Raw genomic sequence first — 19,258 nt, forward strand, 5'->3', positions numbered from 1 at the left:
TTTGAGGGGTTTGACATATGTCAAACTAACTTTTGCAACATACATTTTATAGTTAAAATACAAAATGAGCTCAGTGTCAACTTTTATTAGTTAATCATATGTAAGTTAGCTGAAACCAGATTGAATTTCACCATCAGACTATTTCAGATCTGGCCTTAGGTATGTAAATTTATATATCATTAAATTGGAAATGTTTACTGAAAGACAAATACTCCTGGTGTCAGTTTATATTTCTGAGCATTACTAATACCTTTTATGATTTTATATGTTCCATGTTTTTTTCTTCTAGTTTAATGTACAAAATGTGGACTATATTGAAATTATCCAGTTTATTTACACACAAGATAGGTAAATATACCTAAGTTTCTAAAGTATATAAATTGGGTTGCCAGACCTAGATCAGAAAACTAAAACATTTTATCTGTACCAGCATTTCTCCATTTGGCTTATTGGCCTGTTTTTGTTTGTTTATTTTGTTACCATATCAAAGGTGTAGGTCTTAAAATATCAATCAGTGTTTGAAACTCAAGTTAAAATTAGCACTATTCATCATTTTTCCAGCCTAAAACAAACAAACAAAGCCCACCCAAAGAACAAAACATAAAAATTACGCACCAAAAATTTAAAAACCACACAAAACAGATTTGTGTACCCTTTGTTAAAAAGCAGTCCTCAGGAAACTAAAGAACTAATAAGTTGAAGAAGAAACAAAAATACTATTTTTGATACTATGCTTCTCTCCACATACTAAGCCTTGGATTTTAAAGTGTACAGCTAATGTTATGCAGGTTGTGTATGTGTGTGTGTCATCTATATCAATTTAGGCTGAGTAGTGAAAAAAATTATACAAAACATCCGTACACAGAAGACAGTCATATCTAAGAATTAACTGGTGCTCAAAAAAGTCAGCTTCGAATGAATGTACATATTTAGGTTTTCAGATGATATTTTCATAAAAGTTTAAGACTTAATTTTTAAAATGTAAATAGAAACAATGCAAGCAGGTTTATTTTAGCTGTTATTTTAAAAAATGAAGTTTTAGTTATAATTTACGAGGTAAGTTCAAAATGAATAAAGTATTAGATGTTATACATATTATTCTTAAACAATTCTATGTGGTATATAGTACACCCCAAAATCCTTTCTGGTTGATTCTAGTGAGGAATAGAGGGTCATACTTGTAAAAACATTTGAGGGAACTATCATTTTCCCTAAGGGCATCTATTATGCCTTTTGATCATGCCAGTGATGATGATGACAAAGAGGATGAAGATAAGAGTATTTACATAGAACTTACTGTATGCCAATACTGTTTTAAAGATTTTACAAATATTATTCTATTCTGTTATGAATACTAAATACAGTGTATCTAAGTGGATCCAAGTCCAAGACCAAGTGGATCTAAGTCCACTCTTTCAAAGTACTGTAAGTGTTTAAATGATTTCCCATCCTTCGCTCAGGCTATTCTTTACAGAGCAAAGCACACTCTTAAAAATGTAAGTCAATTCACATCTCTGATCAAAATAGCTTCCCATTTGACTTAGAAGAAAACCCCAATATTCTTAACATGGCCAACAAGAGCTTACATGACTTTGCCCCATCACATTGGCCTCATTGGTATTGCTCAAATATGTGCTCTCTCCTTGGAGACAGTGCTCTCCAAAAACAATCCTCTTTCCTTGGGAACTTGATTCTGACTCTTCCCTCTGCCTGAGATGCTGTTTCCCAGAAAACTTATGGTAAGCATACTCCGTCACTTTTTCAAGTCTCTCCTCAGATGCTACCAACTCAGAAAAGCCTTCCCCAACCTAAAATAGAAGATATCCTCCCCCTGACCTCCCACCCAACTTTATTTTTCTTCCCATTATTTGACACTATCAAAAACAGTATAACATTTTTTTTTTATTTGGTTGTTGGTTTAATGCCTGCCCCCCTTCTGCCCCATCACTACCACTAGAATGTAAAAGCTATGCTTGTCCAAACTTGTGTTCACTACTGTTACTCTACCATTTAAAAGATTACCTAGTGCATAGTAAGTGCTCAGTAAACATTGATGGACTGAATTGAATCACTCTTATCAAGTTTCTCTTCACACTCAGCTGGGCTTAAACTGCCTGACCCCACACTGTTAGCTCCAAATCTAGGCTCAAGGCTGAACACACACTCACACACACAACACACCCTTACATAGAGACTTTTAAAAACTTGTTAGTTAAGAAACTTCTTAAATGCACAATATAGCTTTGTAATGCTGTTGTGTCAGTATTTAAATTCTGTAAAATAAAAATATCTTTTCTACACAAAATTTAAGGGGGCAAAGTCAGATGCACCTATCAGCATGGTGAGTATACTATATCAGTATAATATATAAAAATAAATAAATATATAATAGACACAACATCAGTATAACATCAGTATTATCAGCAGATATGTAATGTATAAAAATGATGAATATATATGACATGTATTATGGTATTTTATATGATATATATATATAGCTTTCTGATGACCTGTGCCATTTTAACAAAATTGCTAATTGTGTTTTATATAAGTAACATTATTTACTCTCAGATATTATTATTTTTTTTTAATTTATGTTCATTTATATAAGTCCATGGCTTAATTTATTTTTGCTCTCTTCATTATGCCTAATCTTGATATAAAGAGAATCCTGAATTTAAACCACCGATGGAAGGTTAGTAAAATTAGCAAATCCATCCCCTAACTCATTTCTTTCTACTGAAACATGGTTTTATATTGTGATTTTTTTTTTTCATCAAATGTAGTGTCTGAAGAATGCAACCATTACATCATAGCAAAGCAGCATGTATTCTGCTTTGGGGATCATATATTGTTGGAGATGGATAACACTAGATCACATGTACAATAAATCAGTTCAAGAACTCATTGTTTACTGAATTACTATTCACTTCTTTTTTTTTTGTAATTAATTTATTTATTTATTTTATTTTAATTTTTATTGGAGGATAGTTGATTTACAATGCTGTGTTAGTTTTGGCTGTATAGCAAAGTGAATCAGTGATATATCAACATATATCCACTCTTTTTTAGATTCTTTTCCCATATAGGTCATTACAGAGTACTGAGTAGAGTTCCCTGTGCTTTACAGTAGGTCCTTATTAGTTACCTATTTCATATATAGTAGTGTGTATATGTCAGGAGATTGCATTTTATCCTAAGGGCGATGGTAAGGCACTGGAGCATTCTGAGCAGGGGAGCTCCGTTCTATGTTTTTTTTTTTTTTTTTTAATTTATTTATTTTTGGCTGTGTTGGGTCTTCGTTTCTGTGCGAGGGCTTTCTCTAGTTGCGGCAAGCGGGGGCCACTCTTCATCGCGGTGCGCGGGCCTCTCACTATCGCGGCCTCTCTGGTCGCGGAGCACAGGCTCCAGACGCGCAGGCTCAGTAATTGTGGCTCACGGGCCTAGTTGCTCCGTGGCATGTGGGATCTTCCCAGACCAGGGCTCGAACCCGTGTCCCCTGCATTGGCAGGCAGATTCTCAACCACTGCGCCACCAGGGAAGCCCCTACTATTCACTTCTTAAATCTTGATATCCTGCTCTAATATAGGCCTCAAGTCATTTTCATTTGGCTATCTGTTTTGGAGTTAAAATAGCAGTGAGATTTGCCATTTATGGCAGTATCTGCGCCTTCTAATCTAGGGCTGTGATAGAAGGAGGACACTAAACATCCAGATTCTTATTTTCTTTAATTAAAAGTTAGTACACCATAATATGGAATATTACATATATTAACTTAAAGGGACAACTTTGAAAAAACAAGCTAAAGAGCAATGTTCTTGGTAGTTTGTTTATAAAAACAAACAATAAAAGAAAAAATAAACCTTTCTGACAAAAAAGACATAAAAATGTGCATCTGTGCTTTCTGAGCGTGGGGAAGCTCACAGGAGTGAGGTAGAAGAGCACACACCAACTTTGGCATTGGCTACCCCAGAGACGGGAAGGAGACCAAGAGGTGGAAAGGGTTAGTAACTTTCTTACATGAATCTGTTTTGAGTTTTACAACATATTGCTTTTACAATTATATATCTATATAATTATATCGATTTAAATATTTATATATACTTACATAATTTACTTATATATACTTATATAATTTATTTAAATCAATTATATATTATTATATACTTACATAATATATAATTACATACCTGTAAATATATAATGATATATTATTATATATCTCTATGCGTGTGTATTTGTACGTGAATACACACATACATGTATATTTTAATTCACAAGTTGTTTTTAATTTAACATTATTTTCCTGTGTTTTTTTCCTGAGGCTATCTTTATTAAGTATTTTTTTGTATCAGCTATCTTTGGGTAGTAAATGTTATAAGCAAAAAAGTATATCTTAATGTCAGGAGAGGAAGTAAATCTGTTGCATTAAAATAGCACTTCATTGAAGTATTGGTTGATAATTTTGCCAGAACAGATATTTTAAATTATTCTAATGAATCATGAGAAAAGGCAAAATAATTCCTCCAGTCCATTGCATATGATGTATGTCCATTTCAGAAGAAAACATATGGCTGATCAAAATAGTTTATTAAAACATGAAACATTAAGATTCATAGTTTGAAACAGCAATGGTAATATATAAATATTAGACGTAAGTGTATTACTAACAAGGGTCATGTAACTCAATAAAACAAAGAAAGCGTTCTTATCATACCTATTTCATTTGGTTTAATAAGTAGATCTGGCTGACAAAAGTTTAAATCCAGCATAAACATTACTTTCAGTACAGCAAAAAAAAAAAAAAAAAACAGAACATATTATTGTTACTGTCAAAATACTGAGTTCATAAGTATTTGCACCGAAAGGAAAAACTGTTTCAGGGAAAAAAGAATATTGAATTAGAAGGGAAATACTTTTGTTGACTTTTCTCAAAAACAGGACTGCACTGAAACTTGCCAAATCCAAAAACTACTGACTAGCAGAGTTTAGTTAAAAATATTTTGCCTTCACAGAAAAATATACTTTAAGGTCTAGGGGTTCTGGTCACATTCTATGCCCTACACTAGCGTACAAAATTAGAAGGAAAAAAGTCATCACATATGGTATGATATGTTATAGTACAATATTAAAATATGTCTTTCAACTCACTGTTATTTCTGAGTCATCCCTTTACAATGGCATTTTAATGATCAATAACCTGAAAGGAAAATGAATAAATGAGGATATGGTCATCATTAAAAATTCCCATGAACTTTGCTAAGATAGTACAATTTAAATGTTCTCACCAAAAAATAAATAAATAAATATGAGATAAATATGTGAGGAGATGGATGTGTTTACCAACCAGATGGGGAAATCCTACAGTGTATACACATATCAAATCACCATGATGTATACCTTAAATATCTTATAATTTTATGTCAATTATACCTCAACAAAACTGAAATTTAAAAAATTTCCCTGAACTAACATACAAAGTGTTCAATTTACACTTATTTAAAAAAATCTTAAAGCCAAAATGTCTTTTTTTAAATGGGAGTTTAAAAAATTTAAACATTGCAGTTTACATGCTGTCAACTGGAACCACCTTCCCTATAGTAAAAATAGTCATCCTTTTGGATTCCATAAAAATTACTGCACAATAACAATATCAATAATATCAATAAAGTATGTTGCTAGGAATAAACAATCCAATTCATTGTAGGTCTGCTTAAATGCATGTCTTCCTAGGTACTAGTTTGCGAATGTCTTTACATATTTCAATACAGAAACTTACAACATTCAATAGTGTGCGGTCAAGGTGTGCTTTAGCTCATCTGGATATACCCACAATGTTAAATAATGTCTAAACATTAATCATTAAAATGTTTTTTATTAAATAAATAAATTTGGAAATATACAACTTCCAAACATCAAAATTCACAGGGATTAAAATTAGTAAAAATATTAAACAGGTCCAGCCAAAGTTAAGTTTACATAAATTGACTTTGAAGTCAAATTGTGCTCTTGCTATTTTTATTGTTATAGTTGTTTCCAAAATACCACAAATATTTTAGAGACAAAAGGTTGTCATATGGGTGAACCTACAAAACACCACCCATTAATTTGTTTAATATGTCTAATTCTACACTAAAAATGTTTTTTTGAATCACAGGGGTTATTAGTAGAATGCTACTTTTTAAATACAGTTTTATTTTTAAATGTTAATATTAAAATATATCATCAAAAATAAGTCTAATGTCTAAAATTTTAATATTTAAAACTATTCTAAGTTTTTTAGAAGTGTTTTAAAATAAGTCATTTTGTATGCTCTATTTACAATTAATTTTCTTACCAATATTATATGCTGTCCTAGGCACCCAGAAATTATTTATCCATAGCAGTAACTAAAATAATTTGAAATGAGCTGAAGATTTTGGAAAACATATGCTTACATAAGATAAGGTTTTACAGGCTATATTTCAACTCTGTGAGAATCTACAGTATTAACATGATTGATGGGCTAGTCCAGTTTTTCAAACAGCAGAATATTCATGTAGGCTGTAGAAAGAATGCTTTCCACCTTTGACCTAGTTCATTCACAGTTGGCAAAATATTTGGAAACTAAAACATTAAGGAGGCTAGTCTCCTTTCCAGACCATGAGCATGCAGAAAGAAGGCAGCAGAGTCTAAATTTATAACCCAATATTTCAAGATTTTCATATTAAGTCAATATAGTCTATTTTTTGTTTAAAAAACTCTACACAATATGTAAACAGTTTAATTATATATTTTTCATTTAAATAACTACAAATAATTCTTAATCTGTTTGGAACCAAGATGAATAACAAAAATATTGAGAAAGTCGAACGTAAACTATTAAAAATCATGTACTAATAGATTTACATTTGTTAAGTAAAATACCGTACGCTTCTGGTGAGTTTTATGTTTTTTGTACTCTTAGTAGAACATGGGGGGAAAAACTAAAATCCATAATTAATTCTGTTAATGCCTGTAATTTACTTTAAAATGCTCCAGTAAGTATGGTATGAAGTACATTAGTTTACCTTTAATTTACAAACTAGAAAAATTAGTTAAGATTTGAAGAATTCTAGTTAGGGAATCACTCTCAAGTTGGTTAAGATTTAAAGTGTCTAATCTATAGTTTGCACTCCAGGGGTAACTGTGACAAATGTTTGGAATTTCCAAATATTGCTCTGTGAAATTATACATGGGGGGTTGGAGATTTACAAAGAGTTTTGACAATTTTTCACTGGTGAGATGATCGTGATCAAGATGTACGACTGGCTAGAAATACTGGGTAATCATCTCCTCATTGTGAGCAAAGTATAAAAGTGCCAGTATAAGGCCAAGAGGCTAAAATCTTTGACACCCTAGATTTAGAATCCTATTTAATTTGTTACCCATCCCTTAACTTAGAAGGTGACTCCTTCACCTGGTACTACTACAAGGCTCATTCTCCTGACACCAGAATATGTTGTGTCGTACATCAGCGAACTTTTCCTACTCTGTGCTGGATGACATGCTGAAAAGGACAAGGGGAAACCACCCCCAGATTATTGGAAGGCGCTGTTTGATGGATTTTGTACCTGATTGTTAATAAAAGTGTGTACATTTGCAGAAATTGGTTTGTAACTTATTTTGGTTTTTGTTTGTTTTTAAAATAAACTCTCTGGTATCATAGTTATAAGAGAAGAGATGTATACTGGCAAAAATCCCTGACAATTGTTGAAGAATAAATTAGCTTAAGTCAATTCACAATATCAGCCTATTGAATGGGAGATAACTCATGCCCAAGTAAATCAGTTCTCCTAGAGAAAGTAGATTGTGCTGCAGTAATCAATCCCCATCCTAGTGGCTTAAAATTGCAAAGTTGCATTTCCCATTCACACTGTGATATTGCAGGTTGGCAGATGAGCTTCTGCTAATTGTAGTAACTCAGGTAAGTAGGATAACAGGGCAGCTTCCATCTCAAGTACAGGGAAAGATACGAGAAGGGTGAAGGAACACTGGCTATTAAATGTTCTGGCCCTAGGTATAATACTTATTGGCCTCTACTCCTTTTCTGTGCCCACTTAAATCACAAGGGGACTAGGAAATGCAATACAATTCTGTTATGTGCCCAGAATAAGGGAGAATCAGAAATATTTAACAACCTTTTAAAATTACCACAGCAATTCAATTCAAGTTTTTGTCTTAATAGTATATCCTAAAGCTGCAGTATATCCTAAAATTACACTTTTTGAAAGAAAAAAGAAGGAATGATTAAATTTAGTTTTGTTATTAAGTTGCTTAACTAATGATTTAATTTTCATGATTGAAATCAATTCTATTCTAATCTAAGCAACCTAGAATATGAGTGGGCAGGTTTAACTATATAAATATAAAAAATCATTAAAAAATTTTTTGCAGTGGGAGAGTCTAAAAAAAGATAAAAAAGATACTATAGTTTTATTTATACACTATAGCAGGAGTGGCTAAATCTTCATGTGCATACTAAAAACAATGCAGATTCCTAGGCCGCTGGACTAATATGATTTAGTATTTGACTGCAGGATTCTACATTTTAAAATAGACCCATTTAATTCTGATGCAGGCATTTCTGAGTCCTGGAACCAGATTTTGAGAAGTGATGACTGTAGCTGATCGGTTCTAAGAAGCAAGAAGCATAAGTATGAAATTGAATTGGGAAAAAAGCAAGTAGGGCTTCAATCAATTCATAGCAAATTTTACTTAGTTGCTGACATTATAGTATAAAAAAATGTATCAAGAGAACATCTGACTCAGCAGTCTCAACAAGATGCAATAGCTATGTAATGACATGGCTTTTCTACTCCGCATGAAAACCTTGAAAAACTGATATGCAAATAGTTCCCATTTAGATTATGAAGAACAGGGGGATACCATTCTCTTTACAGATAATACTCAAATTGATATCTCTAATCCAGACTCCTTTCCTGAGTGTCAGACTCAAATATCCAACTTTCTACAAGACATCTCCAATTGGATGGACCTAATAAACATCTCAATCTTTATATGTCCAAAACCAAATTATTCACACTCACTCCCAAAACTGTTCTTCTTGAAGCCATTTCCATTTCAATCAATGGCAGCTATACTTTTGATTACTTAGGTTAAAAACCTAGAAGGCACCCTTGCTGCATCATTTTCTCCACCATTTTATCAATCATTCAGCAAAGCTGTTTGTCAGTGCTTCCTTTGAAGATTGCTTCCAGAACCTGACCACTTCCTATCTCTTCCTTCACTACCACCCTGGTCTAAGCCACCATCATCTCTCACTGGGACTGCTGCAATGATCTTCAAATGGCTCCTCAGAGACGTGCTGGTAAATGTTTATCAACAACTTTATTTATAAACAATAAATACATAGTTATAATGTTATAAAAGAAAGGGAAAGAAAGAAGGAAGGAGAGAAAGAAAGACAACAATGAAGGAGGGAAGGACAGATGAAGGAAGGGAGGAAGGAAAGAAGAAAAGCAAGCAAGGAAGAAAGGAAGGAGGAGAAAGAAGAGAAAGAGGAAGGAAGGCAGACACGAAAGTAAGCAGGGAAGAAATGAAGAAGGAGGAAGAGAAAAGTAGCAGGAAGAGGAAGAAAAGAGGGAGGAAAGAAAGAGGGAGGGAGGAAGGGAGGGAAGGAAGGAAGGAAAGAAGGAAAAAAGGAAGAGTGAGAGACAGACAAACAAAACACTTTCAGTTCTCACTGCTTGGAACCCTTTTTGCCTACATGTGTTCTTGTCTCGCTCCCTTACTTCCTTCTGGTCTTTGAATAAGTAGCACCTAATCGGGACCCTGCCCTGAGTATCTATCTAACACAGAATGGCATAACAACTTTTCCTGTCTAATCCTTCAGCTTGCTCTGTTCTTTGTAGCACATTCTTCTTTTTAACCACCTGATATTTATACACATATATAGATATTATCAATATTTATTACTGTCTGTCTCCTTAAGGACATACACATTGGTTCACATTCTATGTTCCTATCACCAGTTCATATCACACTGTCATGTCACAAAATGAACAAATAAAATCTTATTGACTCAAGAGACATACAATATATAAGCAAATACAAGAAGAAAGTAATTTAAGGTAATGAAAAGTGCCATAAAGCAAATCAAGGAGAATGATGAGTGACCCCATGGGGGGTCCTGTGGCCAGTCGGTGGTGGATATATCAAGAGGTGATATATAAACTAAGGTCAGAATAATAATGCAATTAGTATAGTCTGCACATAAATAAAAACTCATTACAGGTTAAAAGAGAAAGAGCAGCTTTGTGGATGATTTTAGGGTTTTAAAAAAGAACAGGTAAAACAAGTCAATTGTTAGATGTGTTCTCAAAAGTGCACAGTGAGTCCTAAAACGATGGAGTAAAAAGATGGTATTTCATTTAAAGGAGAAGGAAAAGGAGGAAGAAAGGACCACTTCCTCCAATACCTCACCCCAAAGAGGGAAGGGAAGGAAGAGAAAAAATTCAAGGGGGAATGCTTATATTTGTACAGACCTTTATACTTTCAAAGTTTACGTTTTCAAGTTTATTTACCATATTTATCTCTCACAATGACCTCTGAAAATAAGCGGAGTTTATTATTCCAATCATTAAGAAAAAGAGCCTAAGACTCACAGAGGTGAATGCCTTCTCTAAGGTCCACAGACTAGCAAGTTAGTGAACAGGGCTTACCTAGCAGCCAGGTGTCCTCGCACAGTCCATTACACCATGCCCATGATTGCATGCCGGTCTGATGAAAACTCGCAAAAGATTACCAGGAGGTTGCCAATCTGCTCTATATGAACTGAGTTCATACAGTTGATTTGTGTTTAAATTCCACACACTGAATTAAAGGTTGACTGTGAATGCGTGGCAGGAAAGCCAACAGTAACATTAACTTTCAAAGATTCCTTAACAACCCCCAAACCAATTCAGACTCTGGTAGCTGTCATTCGAGACCATCACAGTGTGAGTTCTATGAGAATTTCCAGCTTTACCTCATACATACCTAAAAAAATATTTTAAGATCTTTTTACCCTTGCCAGATTATTTAAGTCATTCAACATGAACAATAGCAAAGAGGGAGAAGGTATGATTTGCTCCATCTTTAATATCTACCCTCTTCTATCTCTCATCTCTTTCTGTCACAATTTAGCCACCTTTAAGAAGACTTTGCAAACCCCTCAAGCCAGCTGTGATTTTTCTCCTTTCACATAGCGTTCTTCAAAGTCTGATGATACTAGTAACATCCTGCCTTGTAATATTTAAGGAATTGTTAAATATTCCATTCCCCAAGTAGAATACAAATGATTTGATAACGGACTGTCCCTTCTGTAAATTCTTCAATTTTATATTCCTTTTGCAGAGAATCTGCCACATAGTGGAGAATTAACAAATATTTGTGGAACTGGATAAAATTTATTCGAAGAGAAAAAAAAAATGTAACCTTCAGATTAATGATCCCAACACTCTATTGAAGGGACAAAGAAAGATAAGAGAAAAATAAGCCATAGACTGAAATCAGTAAAAAAAAAAAATTATTTGAGAGAATGAAGAAAAGTAGAAGTGGAAGGAGTCAACTGTATGTTCAGAAGCTGGCACAATGCATGGTACACAGTAGCTACTCAATAAATATCTGTTGGATTAATACATGAGTAAATGAACAAAAAGAGAAGGATATATGAGTACAAAGAACTATCAGAAGATAATCTTAAAACTAGGTCCATCATTTCAATCCAAATGGGCAGACAACAACAGAAATTAGGTCATTTATTTACAGTATAATATTCAAAGGATAAGAGGAAATATCTGTCTGTATTACCTCTTCCTGTGCTCTTTTGTTATAAAGCACTCTTTAAATTAATTTAACTTGAACCACAGAACAAGTCCATGAAAAGGCAGGAGAAACAAGAGTCCACCCATTTTATAAATAAGGAACAAGATCAAAAGGATTAAGTATATAGGTTAAGATCAGAATCAGGGGCAAAGTCAAAACTTGAAGTCCTTTTTAGGAGTTCTCTGACTCCTTGGCACTCTGTTCCACAGGCCAGCAGCATTGTCACCCTTGGGGTCTTATTAGAAATGCAAAATCTCAGACTCCATCCCAGACACGTGAATCAGAATCTGAATATTAATAATATCCCCTGGTGATTTGAAGTAATCTTAAAGTTAACAGCTTAATTGATACAAAATTGAATATAGATCTGTCTGCCTTCATAGATATAAATATAGGTATACATATATAGCATAATATAGGAGATATATACATAAATATATAGCAATAGAATCATCATATAGAAATGTTACCCTTGGAGAGAAACAAATTACTATTATTATTATAAATAATACTCAGTAGTATAATAAATATAAATTAGGAACATAGTTTAGGTCCATGAATATGGCCCTTAAAGAAAAACATATATTTAAAGAAAGTCTCTTTTTAACTAACACAAATCTGAGCAGTCTGTTGGGCATATTAGGGATTCTATCATGTCTTTGAGAAAAAAAAATACCAAAGGGAACACAAAGTAATATAGCAAGCACAATAGTTGGCAGCCATCTGTAAAAACAAGGTATTGAAAGATGCCTGTTTCAACACATGCTAACATCTGGGGGTTAACACATACACACACATACAATAGCTAAGTAGAATGGTTTTGATGTTCAATGAAAATATGAAGTCTGTGACATGCTAATTAAGGGAAATTGCTTTTGGTGATCTTATGTTAGTAATAACAAACACTACTTTTTGGAAAGCAAGGCAGTAATGGAGCCTAAATACGGCTTATAATAAACACATGTACCCCTCATGCCTCAGATCAAAGAATGGACAAGAGCAGGAAGTTCATCTCCCCTTTCAGAAGGGTGAGAGGTTATTTTATTTTGCATTTTTAAGATAGAGACAAATCATTTTTTAAAAAGTTATTGAAAGTTCAGAGTTGAGTTTTATACTCAATTACTACAGCTTTGGAGTGTGAAGATTCCTGCATGTATTTTATTTTATTTTATTTTATTATTATTTTTTTAACATCTTTATTAGAGTATAATTGCTTTACAATGGTATGTCAGTTTCTGCTTTATAACAAAGTAAATCAGTTATACATATACATATGTCCCCATATCTCTTCCCTCTTGCATCTCCCTCCCTCCCACCCTCCCTATCCCACCCCTCTAGGTGGTCACAAAGCACCGAGCTGATCTCTCTGTGCTACCTGCATGTATTTTAAAATGTTCCCATTGCCATCTATTTTTCTTTTTTTGCCTCAGCAAAAATATAAAGGGAACAGAAGGAAAGAGAACGTGAGTGGATAAAAAGGAGGGAAAGGTGGGAAGTGAAGATGTTCCAGAAAGAAGGGAAAAACTTACAAAAGGGAGGAGAGTTGAGCTAGGTTTGGTAAGATGAATTAAATTCTATAGATAGAAATTTTTAAAAAACAACTTTTTTGTTATAAAAAAGCAAGACAGCTTCTTAAAAAACATATAAAAGGACAATTTTTCCTTCTAAAATTGAAAGATAATAGTGCTTATCACTTTATAAATAGTGCTAATAAATTATCTATCAAAATCCAAAAGTATTTTCATTAAATACCTTATATTAAATAAGTCACTTGAAAACCTTTCATGTGTAAATATTTTGCATTAATATGTTTTCACAACTGTGAAGTATATTTGAAGGAGAAAAGAGTTCCATATTATCTGGCATAGGGAAGAGAATTTTCCAATGCTAAAATTGTGTATTATGTCCAATATGGTTGATACGATAACAAAGTAAAACCTTTGACAACTTTCGATTGGCTTTCGATTTCTCAGAAGCATGATATTAGTATGTTCAAATGATTTTTTTCAACTACAAGAAATATCTTATTCAATGAGTATTCAACACATATTTCTTTTCATACATACACACACACACACACACACACATACACACACACACACAATATTGCCTAAGTTGAATGTCTGATATCTTATGATAATGATGTTTATCTTATGATAACGGCAGAATATTCTTTGAGCATCTTGACTTTGTGTATACTACTTCCTTGTTTTTATAAATAGAATGTACAGCTAGTTACTGTAATTTATGTTTCCACTTACTCTTTACTTGGTTATATATTAAGAATCATGTCCTGGCCATCTTGAGTGTACTGCTCATAATTACATTTGTGAATATGAAGCTCTCTGTGACACATATTATGTGATGAGAGTAGAATATAGAAAGTCTATGAGATGCTGGGATTAAATTCGTAGAATTCTTGGCATTCATGATATAGATGCATGTTAGACCTAAAGTAGACAGAGTTATATTCAGATGGTTTTCCCTCATGATACCAGCACATTTTAGTTGCTTTCTTTTCATACTTGACTGTGGGCTCCAGAGGGGCAGAGACCATGTATTAATCATGTTTGGATTTCCAATAAATAGCATAATACGTAGCCCCAAAATAGATACTCAGATTAATTAACTAATTTGAGAGCCATATAAGCTGAAGTGCATAGTGCTTTGGGTGCATATGATTGGGAAGGTAAATTAGAACCATACTATAAATCATCCTACTTATTGTCACAAAATAGATCCCAGAGACCCTTCAAAACATGTCGCCGTAGAACCCATTCTTCAAGCAATAAAGCCAAAGAGTAATCCATTTATGATTCTAAGTCATATATTATTTAGCCAAATATCTATACTTGTAATCCACCCAATACTTAAAGATTTCAGCTATAACCTACTCACAGTAATTTAACAGGTAAAATATCAAATCGGAACTAAGTGGCTTGTCTGTCAAAAATGTGTATTTCAATATCTCTACTCATAGATTTTGCATTTTTGTTTCCTCCTCATAATCTCACTCAAGAGGTCAAGTGGGTTAATACGACTGATAAAATGCCTGAAATTAAATGACATTCGATACAAAAGTATAAATTACTTCATGATACCTTGTCTCAGTTTTATAAAAATTGGATGATAACGAAGCAAGTCTAACAGACACATTTAAAACCTGTCTGGCAATTTTCAGAAATTTGTTGTCAGACACTCAGAAATGATTAGACAATTATATATCAGACTATATAAATATTTTGTTAGACAAAGTATAAAGGAATATATACATAGATGTTTACTCAGGTAAATTAGAGAAGTAAGACAGATAAACTATACTACTTCCTGATATAAAAGCTAAAACTTTAAAGAAAAAATGGAGTGTCTATTATTTTCCACAGCTGCCTATCTCTTTTATGTCTAGTCTTCATAATTGATTTAAAAAGTTTTGTATTTTAGACAGGTTGATAAATAGAAAACTTCTGAACCTATTGACCTGTTAGTGGTCATAACTTACCTACAGAGATGGAGTGAGAGAAGAAATTAGATAATGGTGTGTCAGTAAATGTTTAACAACCAGTTCTGAAAAAAAGGGAAAAAAAGCTCTGATTTGTAGTATTTGATGATTTCTATGATGCAAATACTTCTGCCATAGCTGATTTCAAGCAAGAAAATGATGTCTCTTAAAAATGGAATTTAGGAAGTGATAGTTACAATTGGCTCATCCAAGCTGGTTTTAGCCAGCTTTGGCATATCTTTGAAATTAGGTCATATTATGTTAATAACTATTTTATGAACAAAATTGATTAAATAACTTTGGAAAGTAGTGTCAAGTATACGCTCCTCTTAGGGATACACTATATACTTAGTTTTTTGAATGCCCTGAGAAGTATTTTATATGAGAAATCTATTTAACATCATTTAATATGGTACCCCTCTCATATCTATTTGACTTCTGGATTTTTGTTTGTCCCAGAACATCTAGTAACATCTTTCAGAATAATAGTGTTTCATAGAATCCCATTAGGGAAATGTGGCTCTGGTTACACACTTCAAGTCTCACTGGACATATAGTAGGCATTCAGTAATCTCAGATTATTGACAAAAAGTACTTATTTGTATAGAAAGGTCATAAGAAAAAGGTAAAAAAACATACACACGTAAGTAGAGAAGTTTCTGTTCCTCATTTCATGAGATTGAATTATACTTAGGTAATTGATTCTTCAGTGCAATTACAGGTTTATTCATTTATTAGAGAGATATTTTATTGAGCATCTACTATATTCAAAGCACTGAAAATTTCAGTCCTTTTATTTCACTTATATGAGTAAGTCTCCATTAGGCAAGGCCAATTTTAGTCCTTCTTTTCTTGATTTTGTAGTGGGGAGGGCAGAGTATACTAATTATTCTAACATTTAATTCTAGGGAATGTTTAAATCTAATACGTCTTGTTCTACAAGTGGAGTTTTTGTTGCAAACTACATGTAGTATGGACATATGTAACATGGACTCAGATATTTAATACTCAGATATAGAGAATCTTTCTTAAGGAAAGAAGCTGTCTTTTTTCCCCATAAGTACTCAATATTAAATGTCTATCTGCATATTAATGTGTTAAAGTAATAGCATTTTAATAACTATCCATCTGAGTTTATGAGACTATCTCCAAGTGTTTAACATATATCCACATTTGGCAAGTTAGTGTAATTTATGTACACACATAAATAGTCATAAAATTGAGTATGTTTTGAAAAACAAAAGAGCAAGACTAATGGTTCAATGTTAACTGAAAAAAAAAAAAACCCCAAGAATCCAGCTATTTTGCAACAGATTTCATGCAATAGCCTCTCTTTCCTTTAACCACAACCCACAAATTATCATGCAATACGTAAACCTTTGTGCATTTGCTTTTTTTTTGTTTTCCTTTGGAGAACTGAGAGGTAGATTTTCCACAGAAGAAATAGCTGGCACTTGACCTTTGGCAGCAAGTATGATCTGTTGTTTCATCAAAGAAACTCTGATGTTGAATTATCTTAGCAGTACATAAATTATTTAAAGAAACTACAACATGACTGCTTTAAGATAATGTGTTCACTGTTTATAATAGTGTATGGATTTTTATATACTAAAATAGTAACACTTCAGTAGTTCATTTTTTACCCTATATGAGTTCCTCACCATGCAAGCATAGAAATGAATGTATCTCATCACATTGAAAGAAACAAAACCACATGCATACCTTTAGCCGTGAACCTAGCTTAAAACACACCATCAGTATGGAGGGACACATCAGAAAATTACCTTCTGATTTCTCAGTTGGGAGCACAAAATTGTTGCTATCATGATCACCTACACTTAATTGCTTTCATAAAGCTACAAGGTGATTTTCTTTCAAGGTAAGTATTTGAAATGAATATCTACGTACAACAAGACCATATGGTGCTCATTTATAGTAACATACATAACTTCTGAAAAATAAATGTAATGAAAGTTGTTTTATACCTTGCCCTTTGGAACCTTCTTTCCTTTTTTATTCCCTAATTTTAACAATACACTTGCAAACAAAAATTGTTCCAAGGATAAACTGCAGGGAACATCTAGAGTTAATTGTACATCATTGGAAGAAAACCAAATATGAGCTCTTCTAATATTCAGTTATGGCACATTGTTAGAGGAATGTTTTATCTATGTTAATTATTCATATGTCTGCATTTTTCATAGTTATTATAGTAGACCGATCCTTAATATTACAGAATATGCTGCATTTTATATTTGTCAAATTTTTATTAAAATAGCATTAGCTGCTAGTGTATCATATCACAAAATTCAACTTTAACAACTAACCATCTCACAGAAAAAGAAAAAAAAATCTATAGACTCATCGATGTATCAAGCAATGAATAAAATATAAATGCATGAATTAGAAATAGAACTACTGTCAGAGGCTCATGATTTTGACATAGATGTGAATTCACTATAAGTATATTTATAAAGGCAGAGGAAACTCCACACTTTCTTAGCTTTCACTGCCACACCGAGGAAGTTTCTCACCAAACCTCCTACCTTTCCTCATGAGATCTAACCACAGAAATGAATGTAAACATGGGAAGATCCAGGGCAGGAAATCAAAGAGAATCAGAACAGAGAAAGATATTCACAAGATCATATATTCTATCTTATAGTCCAGCAAAAAAATGGAAATATTTTTAAATGATATCCATCATAAAGTTATTTTAACAATAGGCTGTATGGTCCTGCCATGGTGTGGGAGGTATTATCTTGACCCTTGACCTCTACTTACATAAGAGCCTGAGAAATGAAAATCATGTTTATCATCACTGTTTGTTTTATACAAATTTACTGTCTTTACTTAAACTGGCATAAGAAAAAAAATTCTATTCTGAAATAGCCCAAGTCTGGTTCTTAATAGTCATGTGACTTTTTTTTTCTGCCAGCCATGTGCTCGGTATCATTTTACTCTGAAATAACTATGCGGATTTCAGCTCAACCTGCCTTTGCTTATAATGCATGACATTCCCCGTGAGGGAGCCTGAGAACAGACTCCCTTGAAAAGCAAGGTTCTCATAGTTGGCCTGTAACCATGGAAGCAGATGCCGTTTTTTCTTACCCCTGCTTACCTCTTTGCAGCCTCGAGCTGCTCCCTATTGTTAAAAGGGGTACGCCTTGATTTTTCTTCATCATGACCGAACTTGCCTCTTCTTCAAAGGGCATGATGCTGCAGGTCATTGGTCTAGACTGTTTGCACGGTCCAGAGAACAGCCTTGATGTAACCCTTGCTCCGTCTGAGCCACGCCACCAGCCGTGCATCTGTAGACTGTAGGGGGACATTGGAGATCTGTATTTCAAAAGAAGTCTGTCTGATTTTGCCATTGTGCCTTTTCACTCATCGATCGAATGAATATCGAACCTTCTGTCGTTGCATGTGTGAAATAGATAGCTTAGCAAGCACTTTTGTGCCCAACCTGTGCGATGGGCCAAAAGGTTTTCCTTTTAGTCTCAAGAATTTTTTCTTCAGACTTTATGAATTTCTTGTTATCTTCAATTGTTTATGTGCTTTAATTTTAGCAACTGTTATGATGACTTTTGAATTACTTCATCAGGAGTGACTTTCTTTTGATACAAGAAGGAGCATTTTCTTTTTTGTCAACTATGTTTGTTTTTGTTTTTGTTTTTTTCTTTTTCTTTTTTGTCTTTTGTAGCTTTTTAAGATCTAGCTTAACTCATTTGTAACTAGAAGTGATATAACTGTATCCTGTTAAGCCAAAAAGTTGAGGTATCTTTTCAAGAAGATGATTAGATGATGTCTATCATTTAACAGATTTAATTCCAGAAAGGTGAACTTGAACTGCCTCAAGGTAATTTCAGTGATTTGTAAGAGTAAGTAAATCAAATAATCACATTGATTTTA

The 19,258-nt window shown here is 33.2% G+C and overlaps 1 long non-coding RNA gene across 1 annotated transcript in view; it reads right to left on the bottom strand.

The window, feature by feature from the left end:
- Window positions 1–15,389: 15,389 nt before the first annotated feature.
- LOC133093210 (uncharacterized) overlaps window positions 15,390–19,258 on the bottom strand; it is a 113,505-nt gene continuing 109,636 nt past the window's right edge. Inside the window, exons 3-4 of the long non-coding RNA XR_009701252.1 lie at window positions 18,468–18,664; window positions 15,390–15,411 (exon numbers count right to left, since the gene is read on the bottom strand). This is a non-coding gene — a long non-coding RNA (uncharacterized LOC133093210). The remainder of the gene's footprint in view (window positions 15,412–18,467; window positions 18,665–19,258) is intronic.

The sequence above is a fragment of the Eubalaena glacialis genome, chromosome 6, assembly GCF_028564815.1.
Source record: "Eubalaena glacialis isolate mEubGla1 chromosome 6, mEubGla1.1.hap2.+ XY, whole genome shotgun sequence".
NCBI lineage: Eukaryota > Metazoa > Chordata > Mammalia > Artiodactyla > Balaenidae > Eubalaena > Eubalaena glacialis.